A 13,801-nucleotide genomic window follows, 5' to 3' on the forward strand; every position below is an offset into this window, starting at 1 on the left:
TGGTTCTTTACAGAGTTGAAATAGTCTTCTTCCACCTCTTGAAGAGCATATGATAAGTCATAGTCTTCAGAATTTTCAGGATGTATTTCCCAGTCTTCAGGATGAAGAGACTCATTGTCAGCGACGCTTTCTGAGTCAACTGCGGGGCCATCTTCCCCTTCATCTTCAAAAATGACGTTTATGTGATAATAACCATCTTCAGGATTATCAGTCTTGGTAGATGCGTAGAATCCGAAATCTTCAGTAATTTCAGGCTGCTGAGAAAATTGATAGGGCTGATAAGCCTCTTCTGATTGACTATTATATTCAAAGGAATCTCCCCATCCAGTTGGTTGGATATCTTCCATGGAAATCTTTGAACTTTCAGGTGCAGTGTATTTCACCATATAATCATATTTTCCACTCGGTTGTCCTAAGGTGTCCCAGATTTCTGCAGGAACAGGCTCAGTTTCTTTAGACTTCTCTGAAGGAGGATGGAATGGTGCATGCTGTTCTTCCTGAGATGTATATCCCGAGTCATTGAGATAACATATCCATTCTTCTCCAGTATCAGGTAGACCTTCCTCGATGCATTCTTTGATAAGGACATTAACCTCTTGAGGAATTGGGTTAAGGAATCCTCCACTAATGAATGTTTCTTTGATCGGACGAAGGGTTTCATCCTTCTTGGTGCAGTTTGGGAATGTTGGTGAACATCCGAGACCTGCTCTGGTTTCATTCTTGGTAGGGATCACAACTTTCCCCCAGCCAGTGGTAGTTCTATCTTTCACTATTTTCACTTCCTCTTTGTAAGAAGAGATTGATGCTTTCTTTTTGGAAGAAAGAGAGACCTTGGAACTCCGTTCCTTCCAAATCATCAGCACTGATAAAAGAGAAATTGGATAAGTGGCTCACCATCAAGGCTTGTTCTCCACTTATTGTTACCAATTTTCCATTTGTTACAAATTTTAACTTTTGATGGAGCGTAGAAGTTACTACCCCTGCTTCATGAATCCATGGTCGTCCTAACAGACAGCTATAAGCAGCTTGAATGTCCATGACCTGGAAGGTGATTTAAAATGTATGTGGACCAATCGTCATGGGAAGGTTGACTTCGCCGATAACAGATTTTCGCGATCCATCAAATGCTTTGACTACTACACCACTGAACTTCATAGGCATTCCTTGGTAAGACAAACGAGCAAGATTCGTCTTTGGCATCACATTCAAGGAAGATCCGGTGTCTACCAGCACGTTGGACAAAGAGTCTGATTGACAGTTCATAGAAATGTGCAGAGCAAGATTGTGAATTTTACCCTCCCCGGGGAGTTCTTCATCACAGAAGCTTAAATTGTTGCAAGCTGTTATGTTGGCTATTATCCAATCAAAGTGGTCAACAGTCACATCATGATCTACAAAAGCTTAATCCAAGACCTTCTTTAGGGCTTCTCTGTGGGCTTCAGAGTTCAAAAGCAATGAAAGTATTGAGATCTTTGAAGGAGTCTGCATAAGCTGATCCACAATCTTGTATTCACTTCTTTTGATAAGCATCAAAATTTCATCAAAGTCAGGATTGACATTGGTTCCACTGGATTGACCAACATCAGTGTTTGTATTACTGACAGGAGTCTCCACAAGATTTCCCACTTGAACATTGATAGGATTTTGTCCGGTTGCAGGAGCAACAGGCTGCTTTGGAGGTAGTGGAGTATACACACGTCCACTTCTTGTTACTCGACTCACATCAGCGATGTTTACGACAGATGAGAGAGTAGGTAAAGGAACTTCTTGTCCATCCTTTATCATTGTGGCATTGTAGTTGTATGGAACTACCTTGTCAGAGTCATAAGGAACAGGTCCAGGTATACAGATGATCAAAGGGGCAACAGGAACCTTTGGCTTGTTGTAGGTAACTTCTATGCGCTCGGGCATGTTGAAATGAGGATCGATGGCGTTAACTTTAGGCATTTCTGAGTTGATATCTGAGACTAAAAGCTCGTGCGGATAACATCCTATCATGTTAACTTCATCTTCATTCCTATTTCTGTAGATCTGAATAGTACCATTATCTAGCAAAACTTGAAGATATCTTCTCACAATCGAACATCCGTGAGGATCTACACAACATATGCTACAGGAACCATAGTGATGCTGGCGTAAATTCTGCCCTCGACAAAGAGTAGCGTGCATTTGTAACAAATCTGCTCTTGAGAAACTGATATTATAGACTCGGTATAGGCCAAGACATCCATACACCATATTTACAACATGCCCTCCATGATTGGGCAGCAAATTTGCTTGCACATTTGGATTCAAATTTCTGAAATAGAGGAGATTAGATCTTACCAACCTCTGAACTTCATATTTCAAGGCTATGCAATGCTCAAGATCATGGCCAGGTGCTCCTTGATGATAAGGGCATGAAACCTCAGCTTTGTACCACCATGGGAGTTTCTCAGGTACTGGTGGTGGTGCTCTAGTGTGAACAAGACCTTTTTCAATCCAAGCAGGGTACAACTCTGTGTAGGTCATTGGAATCGGATCAAACTGTGGAGCTCTTTGCACACGATTCTGATTGTTGTTAAACTGCTGAGCCTGTTGTCGAGGCTGTTGTTGAAATTGCGGGGTAAATCCCGGATTAGGTGTCGTATTAACGACTGGCGCAATAGCAGAAACCTGTTGTTCACGATTGATGTTTCCTCTTGGCCTCCCTTGGGATACCATGTCAACACTTCTTTAGTTAGACGTTCGGTTCGGACTCCTTCTTATAGACGCATCCCCATGTTTACCATTTCGGTGAAATCACTTGGAGCACTAGAAATCATGCGTTCATAATAAAACGGGCCAAGAGTATTCAAGAAGATCTTGGTCATCTCTTTCTCTTTTAGCGGTGGATTAATCTGAGCAGCAGTTTCTCTCCATCGTTGGGCATATTCTTTGAAAGCTTCATGATCTTTCTGAGCCATGGATCGGAGCTGATCTCTGTCTGGAGCCATATCCGAGTTGTATTTGTATTGTCGGACAAAGGCCTCGCCTAGGTCATTGAAAGTCCGAATATTGGTGCTATCCAAACCTGTGTACCACTTCAGTGCGGCACCAGTCAAACTGTCTTGAAAGTAATGGATGAGCAACTGATGATTATCTGCATAAGTAGACATCTTCCTGGCATACATTACAAGATGACTTTGTGGACAAGAACTACCTTTGTACTTCTCAAAATCAGGGACCTTGAATTTAGCTGGTACTTGTACACTGGGAACCAAACATAGCTCCTGGGCATTCTTTCCAATCAAATCTTTCCCACGAATAGCCTTGACTTCTAGCTGCATCTTGTTGAACTGTTCTTGGGGATCTCCCACAAGATTACGCTGATTTGTGCTATCACCTTGATCATGATAAATCTCATTGCCGTCATAAGGAACAGTGTGAACCGTAGGGGTCGGAACTTTCATAGTGGGTTGAGAAAGTGCCATAGTGACTTGGGAAAAAGTTACCCCTGAATGTGGAATAAACGCCGAACCTTGTGTAGCGGGCGCTTCAGTTGTAGCTGTTTGAACCCCAGAGAAATTATGGCGGAAACCTGCACCAAAGCTGAAAAGCGTGCCCCAACCTTCTGGCATGGAGAAAGATGGAATACTGAATGCAACTGTAGAAACTGGAGTACTGACTTCAGACATCACCGTTGCTTGACTGTTGGGTTGTAACACCCCAATTCTACCCAAAGCATTTAGGCAAGAAAATATCAGAGTATTTAAAATTTCATACAACACAATTAGGATGTTACACTAAGTAACCAAACAAACACCTAGAAAACAAACGGACATCGGCGATGCCAAAAGCATACACACCTGCCAATAACATGATACATAACACACGGAAGATATGAACATATATATATATATATATACTTAAATCTCTCACTCTCAAAGAGGAGTTTTCCAAAACAAGTTGTTCACAATACACAATGGCACATTATCACATATACATGTTCAAAAGAGTCTTATACCAATAAATAACAACAAAATCCCGACTCCCCGGTGTTATGTATCAGAGCGACCGACAATACCAACTGGAGAACTACCAAAGCGGCTAATCTGCAGGATGCCACTCAAACATCAAATCAGCAGAAGGGTGAGAATATAATTTATAATGAAAGCATGACAAATATAGTAATGCCAACAAGTATCATCAATAAACATACAACAAAGTAATCCACTAAGTCATCCACAATTAATATATAAGTAATGCGACACATGAATGATAACATAAATTATATAGACTGACGATGATGAATGAGACTCGACTATGCATATGCATGTGGTACCAAATCCGGAGTAAAACTCCTCCTTGTCAATATGACAAATACACCTGCCGAGCAATATGCTGGGACTTTATTCCACTCAGGAAGCCCGCAGGCTGTCGTCATCGAGCACGCAGCTCCCACTGATGACCTCTTACCACTCAGGCTAATATACGTTACCGAGCATTAAGCTCCTACTGGTAACCAAGCGCGCACGCTTTCGTCATCGAGCACGCAGCTCCCACTGATGACCTCTTGCCACTCAGGCTAATATACGTTACCGAGCATTAAGATCCTACTGGTAACCATGCCCGCAGGCCATCTGTTAACAGCATTCCGCCATTAACGTATTGAAATGTTATGTTGTGCAAATATATGACTCTATTACACGACAACAACATCATCAACAATATAACACGATCATACACTCACGTTACATCGTTTATATTCTATCCAAAAGGATGCATCACCGATTAATAACATCGTTATCAATTACATCACACCATAATTACCACACGGGCATTAATAAGCACACAACACACATTTACCATCAAAACATACTAGCCACACCGGCATAAATGAACGTATAACACACTTATACTCATCAAGTTAATATTGGCCATCGGCCCACAACTTCATCAACAAGTTGTAATAACAACAATTCAACAATGATAATACATCATTCTCCTAACACCAATTACTTGCCATAAGGCCGAACATCATGTTAACAACAAACAACCAAACATCATCACATATCAAGAATGAACATTCATTAATACATAACACATACGAACATGATTTCATGTTATCGACAACTAATCACATACCTCGTACCAATACGATAACATTCACACAACACATCATCATGATTTATCATGCACTAGTTCACAACCATTTAAGAAAAACAACCAACCACTACTACATCCTACATCATCAACAATTGCAACCAAGCACTATGATTATTTACCAATCATATCGCGCATATAAACAATCATGTGATTTCATCAACAACAATAATATAACTCGGTCACATATCCACATCACACCGACTATATTAATCCACACGGATACATCACCAAAATTGCCACTTGGGCGTTCATAGTCACACAACACACATATACCGCCAAATCACACTTGATTAGTAAACATCATTTCACAAAATACATTTATGAAAAATCATTCAACTACCAACACACCCTTCCTTATCATAAAGCATACTCAAGGGTTCTCATAATACTTCGAATAGCGTATAGAAACGATCTACGGTTCAAAAGATACAACAAAACAAAGTTTGGAAAAACAAAATTTAACACAGTCCGCTTGAGCTCCGCTCAGCGGACCCACGCAGAGATCTCCTGCATAAGGACCTCCGCTCAGCGGACTCCAAGCGGACCCACGCAGAGATTTCCTGCAAAAAGACCTCCGCTCAGCGGACCCCCTCCGCTCAGCGGACCCCCTCCGCTCAGCGGACCTGCGAAGACCTAGAAAAACCAGTTCAGTAACAGACCTACACAACCCCATCCAAACCTCTCCAAACCTCAAATAAGCTTCCCTACACATCTTACACAAACCATACATGCCATACATTCATTCTAACAACCAATGATCCATGGGTTAGTCACTAAATGTCATAAACCTAATAATTTCTTCATGAGCAAGAAAACATGGATAGATGAAAAACAAACATGATCAACAAGGATATCTAGCATCATACAACACATACACACCATAAAATCAAGTTTATAACATCAAAACTCACAAAACACCCAAACCACCATTGTTGGTCAAGCTTAGAAAAAGAGTAAGAACAAGAACAACACAAGCAAAACTACAAGAATCATACAATCTAGATAAACTACATTCACCCCCTTACCTTGGTTGGATTCTTGGCTCTAGCTTGGTTTGGAGTCCCACAAATCTCTTCTTCTCTTTGTTTTTCTCTTCTTTCTCTTCTCTTCTCTTCTCTTCACAAGTTTCTTTCTTTCTCTCACAAATATCTCAAAATATCTCTTTTTCTCTCTATATCTCTTTCTATTTCTCTACTTCTCATTTTCCCCCACTCAACTCTTATAAATTCTAATTTTGGCCCAAAAGTTACTAAACCTCTAAATCTAGCCCCTTTAACCCCAAAACATAATAATTTCACACATGGAAGTAATAAGTAAAACATTAGCATAAATAATATTTACCGACTGACTCGACTCAAAACGGTAAAATTAGGAAAAAGTAGCAAACATCACAATTAATCAGAAAACACATTTACGAGCGTTACAACCCTCCCCCACTTAAAAGATTTTCGTCCTCGAAAATAAAGATCTACTTGCTACAAACAACTCAGGATAGGAGTCTCGCATCTTACTCTCCAACTCCCAAGTCAAACTCTCGCCTGCCGCACTTAACCATCTATCAAGCCACGAAAAACAACGACACCATCAGCGTCAAACAACGGATCACTCTAGCTAAAAGCAAAACAACGAAAACACAACAACGACAACGAGATGCAATGCCCATACAATGCACTCATCGACTAACACCAAAACACAAGAAATAACCAAGACACAACCAACAAGAACAAGATGCAATGCCCATACAATGCACTTGTCAACCAAACCGCAACCATATTGTCACCGTCATCAAAGGCAACACACCTCTAACCCCCCATCCAAGGAACTAGCTACATATACTCGAACCATCACCATGGAAACGAGACATCATCTTAGATAAGGACATAAAGTTCCATAACATATACAACTTCTGAACAGCCTCTACAAAACTAGAATACCAACATCCCGGTCGCACAACATCCAAACAACCATGCCAAGACTTAGCAGTCAAACAAGTAACCAAAACATCTGGTGGTCTTATCATTCCTACCACATCCACTGTCCACAATTTGAACTCTAACAATTCATACACACACGAACTACGTCATTTCACGCTTCCGATGCGCACTCTGATTTCCCACAACAAACAAATTTACCAATTTGATAACCAACTTCCAACTCCTTCTAGTATTCTCCAGAAACTCATTGTTCTCTCTTATCATACTCAACCTCTGAATATGTTGTGTCAGCTTGCACACCAGGCAAAAGTCTTTGTATTATCCAATCAAAGGCAAAAAGCTAATCCAAACATATCCTTGTTTCACAATACAAGTCCTCATAGATCCTTAAGTGACCAAAATCGCCCTCTCAGTCTGACCATCCGTTTGAGGACGTGACGCCAAACCCAACGCAACTTCGTACCCAAAGTACTTTGCAAACCTTCTCAAAATTTCAGAAATGAACCTCGGATCTCAATCTAAACAATACCTTTCGAAACACCATGCAAACAAACAAACCAACAAACAATTTTATTAACATACCACTCGCCAGTACTACCGTCGGTTAATCCATTCTTATCGAAATAACGTGAGCAGATTTCGTCAATATATCCACAATGACCCCAATCGCCTCACAATTACTCGACGTCCTTGGCAAACCAGAAACAAAATCCATAGAAATTCTATTCCACTTCTACTCATGAATGGATAACAGTTACATGAAACCAGACGACTCCTGACAAGTCAAACACAAATAAACAAATCCCTTCATATCCTTCTTCATTACTTTGCCACTAAAAATGACGTTCTCAAATCTTGATACATCTTAGTAGCATCAGGATGAATACTCAAATCACCACGACGTACTTCATCCAAAGTCCTCTTTTCAAATCCGAACATTAGGAATACAAACTTGATCATGACATCCCATGACAAAACTCTTATCATTCCGAAGATCATCATCTTTATCTTTGACTAATAAATGTCATCTTATCAACCCATTCAAATCCGATTCGTGACCTTTTCTAATCTCATCAAGAATACCTTAAGTAAGCTTTCACATATAAAGCTCAACACCTGAAGAAGTCGCTTTACAAATCCAACTCAAACCCCACAACTGTTTCAAATATCCCAATACTCTAATCATCGACATAGACGTATGCAACGGTTTCTCATATTCGACTCGTTCTGATCAAACAAATACTTCACACTCTTGTAGTCACTTACACACACAAATCTCGATCCGAATAATTAGTGCCTTCAAATTCCCCAAACAGAAATAACAACTGCCAACTCCAAATCTTGTGACAGATAAATCCTTTCAAAAATCTTAACTTGCATAAAAGCATAAACCACCACTTACTCCTTGAACATTCGCTCCACTCATCCAAAAACACACACAAGGAAACTTAGCAAACAACTTCTTCTTCCCAACACGGACAAAACAATTCTCAAATACTTAGCATGATCATTTTCACACTAATGATACCTATACCTCAAATCAAACTTGCAAAACAAACAAGCTCAAACCAATTTGATCCATCAAAATATCAATCCTCGAAAGTGCATACTTTTCCTTAACTGTCACTTTTCTCAATTGTCTAAAATTGACACAAAGCCTCGTAGAACCTTCCTTCTTAACCAACAAAACACGTGCACCCTACGGCAACACGCTCGAACGAACAAACCTCTCCTTAAGAGAATCCTTAAATTGACTCCTCAACTCTTCCAACTCAGAAGTTGGCATCTGATACGGAACCCTCGACGCAACAATAGTTCTAGGAACTAAATCCATCAAAATAGAACTCCAAGACGAAATTCCCTTTTTCTACGAAGAATCACTTAAACCTTCAAGAAACACTTATACAAATGCACAACTATCCGCAATTCCCACAATTGCTCTTTCTCAAGGACATCCAAAGTCGTTGAGAACATAAACAACGTCGTACCACCTTGCACCGACTCATTCACTTCAAATATTATCAAACTAGCCAGATAAGCCTATCACGTCCAATACGATTCCGTCTACTATCAACAAGAGATTAAGGGTGATCAAGTCCTCAATTTGTCAATAGGTAGCCGATAATCATAATAGAGTATAAACTATCAGTACTAACATTAATAATATTCTTTTCCAACTTTTGCTCATAGCACAGAAGCACTATGATTCCATAATTCACAAATCTCTCAAGATCATCTGAACCAGCTAACACCGACGTCTGGTAGCTACGTACCAAAACACTTCTTAACAAATCCCAAGAGTAAAATTCTCGAGATCTTACTCAACTCTTCATACTCCTAATTCTCACTCGAGTTCCAAAACGTTTCTAACAACGTCAACTCACACAAGGCTACTCAAACAACAACTTCATAGTCCATCAGTAGCGTTAGAGCATCACAACTCTCTAAATTCTATTCCTTAGAATTAACCAACATCTACTCCGTGACACTCCAACTTGATTAACAACCAAAGTCTTAAGTCCAAGTCGCCTTCACTTCAGAAAACAACAAAGTCCAACAACACTAGTACTGCTGCCCTCAATAGAATACTAACACCTTGCAACTGAAACATATCCGAGAAGCATATGTTCTCCCCCACTTAGCTTCAAACCATTCCTGCATACAACCGACTAGAGGCACAACAAGTACTGACAGTGCTCCACACACTTATCACATACTGAGGAATTAAACAAAATTAGACAACACTGGCCGGACAGACCGACCTGCTCTGATACCACTAATGTAACACCCCAATTCTACCCAAAGCATTTAGGCAAGAAAATATCAGAGTATTTAAAATTTCATACAACACAATTAGGATGTTACACTAAGTAACCAAACAAACACCTAGAAAACAAACGGACATCAGCGATGCCAAAAGCATACACACCTGCCAATAACATGATACATAACACACGGAAGATATGAACATATATATATACTTAAAGCTCTCACTCTCAAAGAGGAGTTTTCCAAAACAAGTTGTTTACAATACACAATGGCACATTATCACATATACATGTTCAAAAGAGTCTTATACAAATAAATAACAACAAAATCCCGACTCCCCGGTGTTAGGTATCAGAGAGACCGAAAATACCAACTGGAGAACTACCTCTTCCAAAGACTCCCAAAGCGGCTAATCTGCAGGATGCCACTCAAGCATCAAATCAGCAGAAGGGTGAGAATATAATTTATAATGAAAGCATGACAAATATAGTAATGCCAACAAGTATCATCAATAAACATACAACAAAGTAATCCACTAAGTCATCCACAATTAATATATAAGTAATGCGACACATGAATGATAACATAAATTATACAGACTGACGATGATGAATGAGACTCGACTATGCATATGCATGTGGTACCAAATCCGGAGTAAAACTCCTCCTTGTCAATTTGACAAATACACCTGCCGAGCAATATGCTAGGACTTTATTCCACTCAGGAAGCCCGCAGGCTGTCGTCATCGAGCACGCAGCTCCCACTGATGACCTCTTGCCACTCAGGCTAATATACGTTACCGAGCATTAAGCTCCTACTGGTAACCAAGCGCGCACGCTTTCTTCATCGAGCACGCAGCTCCCGCTGATGACCTCTTGCCACTCAGGCTAATATACGTTACCGAGCATTAAGCTCCTACTGGTAACCATGCCCGCAGGCCGTCTGTTAACAGCATTCCGCCATTAACGTATTGAAATGTTATGTTGTGCAAATATATGACTCTATTACACGACAACAACATCATCAACAATATAACACGATCATACACTCACGTTACATCGTTTATATTCTATCCAAAAGGATGCATCACCGATTAATAACATCGTTATCAATTACATCACACCATAATTACCACACGGGCATTAATAAGCACACAACACACATTTACCATCAAAATATACTAGCCACACCGACATAAATGAACGTATAACACACTTATACTCATCAAGTTAATATTGGCCATCGGCCCACAACTTCATCAACAAGTTGTAATAACAACAATTCAACAATGATAATACATCATTCTCCTAACACCAATTACTTGCCATAAGGCCGAACATCATGTTAACAACAAACAACCAAACATCATCACATATCAAGAATGAACATTCATTAATACATAACACATACGAACATGATTTCATGTTATCGACAACTAATCACATACCTCGTACCAATACGATAACATTCACACAACACATCATCATGATTTATCATGCACTAGTTCACAACCATTTAAGAAAAACAACCAACCACTACTACATCCTACATCATCAACAATTGCAACCAAGCACTATGATTATTTACCAATCATATCGCGCATATAAACAATCATGTGATTTCATCAACAACAATAATATAACTCGGTCACATATCCACATCACACCGACTATATTAATCCACACAGATACATCACCAAAATTGCCACTTGGGCGTTCATAGTCACACAACACACATATACCGCCAAATCACACTTGATTAGTAAACATCATTTCACAAAATACATTTATGAAAAATCATTCAACTACCAACACACCCTTCCTTATCATAAAGCATACTCAAGGGTTCTCATAATACTTCGAATAGCGTATAGAAACGACCTACGGTTCAAAAGATACAACAAAAAAAAGTTTGGAAAAAAAAATTTAACACAGTCCGCTTGAGCTCCGCTCAGCGGACCCACGCAGAGATCTCCTGCATAAGGACCTCCGCTCAGCGGACCCACGCAGAGATTTCCTGCAGAAAGACCTCCGCTCAGCGGACCCCCTCCGCTCAGCGGACCTGCGAAGACCTAGAAAAACCAGTTCAGTAACAGACCTACACAACCCCATCCAAACCTCTCCAAACCTCAAATAAGCTTCCCTACACATCTTACACAAACCATACATGCCATACATTCATTCTAACAACCAATGATCCATGGGTTACTCACTAAATGTCATAAACCTAATAATTTCTTCATGAGCAAGAAAACATGGATAGATGAAAAAAAACATGATCAACAAGGATATCTAGCATCATACAACACATACACACCATAAAATCAAGTTTATAACATCAAAACTCACAAAACACCCAAACCACCATTGTTGGTCAAGCTTAGAAAAAGAGTAAGAACAAGAACAACACAAGCAAAACTACAAGAATCATACAATCTAGATAAACTACATTCACCCCCTTACCTTGGTTGGATTCTTGGCTCTAGCTTGGTTTGGATTCCCACAAATCTCTTCTTCTCTTTGTTTTTCTCTTCTTTCTCTTCTCTTCTCTTCTCTTCTCTTCACAAGTTTCTTTCTTTCTCTCACAAATATCTCAAAATATCTCTTTTTCTCTCTATATCTCTTTCTATTTCTCTACTTCTCATTTTCCCCCACTCAACTCTTATAAATTCTAATTTTGGCCCAAAAGTTACTAAACCTCTAAATCTAGCCCCTTTAACCCCAAAACATAATAATTTCACATATGGAAGTAATAAGTAAAACATTAGCATAAATAATATTTACCGACTGACTCGACTCAAAACGGTAAAATTAGGAAAAAGTAGCAAACATCACAATTAATCAGAAAACACATTTACGAGCGTTACATGGGTGGTGGGTGCTGATTCTGTGCGGCCATTAAAGAGTCAACCAGAGTAGTGAGACTTTCCAATTTTTCCTGAAGGGTGGTCACTGTACCACGGAGCTCAATATTCTCTTGTTCGGAGTTATCCATCACTCTTCTTCTATTTGAACGAGTATTGTATCTGCGATCTAATTGCGAGCGCGGTCGAGAAACTTTGAGACGCGACAGCTTGACGATCTAATGGAGAAAAATCCAAGAGATAAGACTCTAGACAACAGACTCGATATGCAGAATGATGTATGCAAAATGAGATTCATGATTTTTCCAAACATTTTAAAGATTATTTCCTTGCAAACATTTGAACACAAACGATTCTTTTATTGAAATAATGGGAAATGTTACAACAGTGGAGCGTAGCTCCTTACAAAAGCAAATGATAAATGAAAATCTAAACAATCCTAAGCATCTTCATCAGACGAAGAACCAAATGCATTATGCAGCTTGAGCTTCATGATTTCTTTCCCATAATAAGCTTTCAACTCGGCCTTATCAGCCCTCAGCTTGTCAACAACATTCTTCCAATTGTCAGGCATCGGAGCGTTGCTTGTTGAGCCTTCAAGCTTCTTCTTGCTTTCTTTGATGTACCTCCTGATTGCAGCATCTTTTCGACGGATTTTGTCATCTTTACTCATGAGCCATCCATCGTGATAATAGAGTGTTTCTTCATGATCTTTCACTCGTTTCTTCAACTTTCTATTTTCCACATCAGTTCTACGAAACTTTTCTTCCCAAGCGTCTTTTTCTAACCTCATCTTGGCTAAAGTGTCTTGGTATTCCTCCATAGTGGGAATGTCGGGCAGTTGAGATACCACAGGGAACATGGGTTTTTCATAATCATAAGGAATTTGAAACTCCTTTGCTCTTTTCTTCACCCAACAGGTGCAGGCGTTCGTAGCGATGCAGTTCCTTATCTCACCTTTTTCTTTCCATCGGATGTCGTTCCAAGCTTTCACCATTCTTGTTTTCAACCTTTGAGGATCCTCCCCTTCTTGGTAGAAGTAGCTTTCTGTCATACCCCAATTTTTGACCTAAGATACCACTTCATATCATTTGCATATGCATCATTT

The sequence above is a fragment of the Vicia villosa genome, unplaced genomic scaffold, assembly GCF_029867415.1.
Source record: "Vicia villosa cultivar HV-30 ecotype Madison, WI unplaced genomic scaffold, Vvil1.0 ctg.000306F_1_1, whole genome shotgun sequence".
NCBI lineage: Eukaryota > Viridiplantae > Streptophyta > Magnoliopsida > Fabales > Fabaceae > Vicia > Vicia villosa.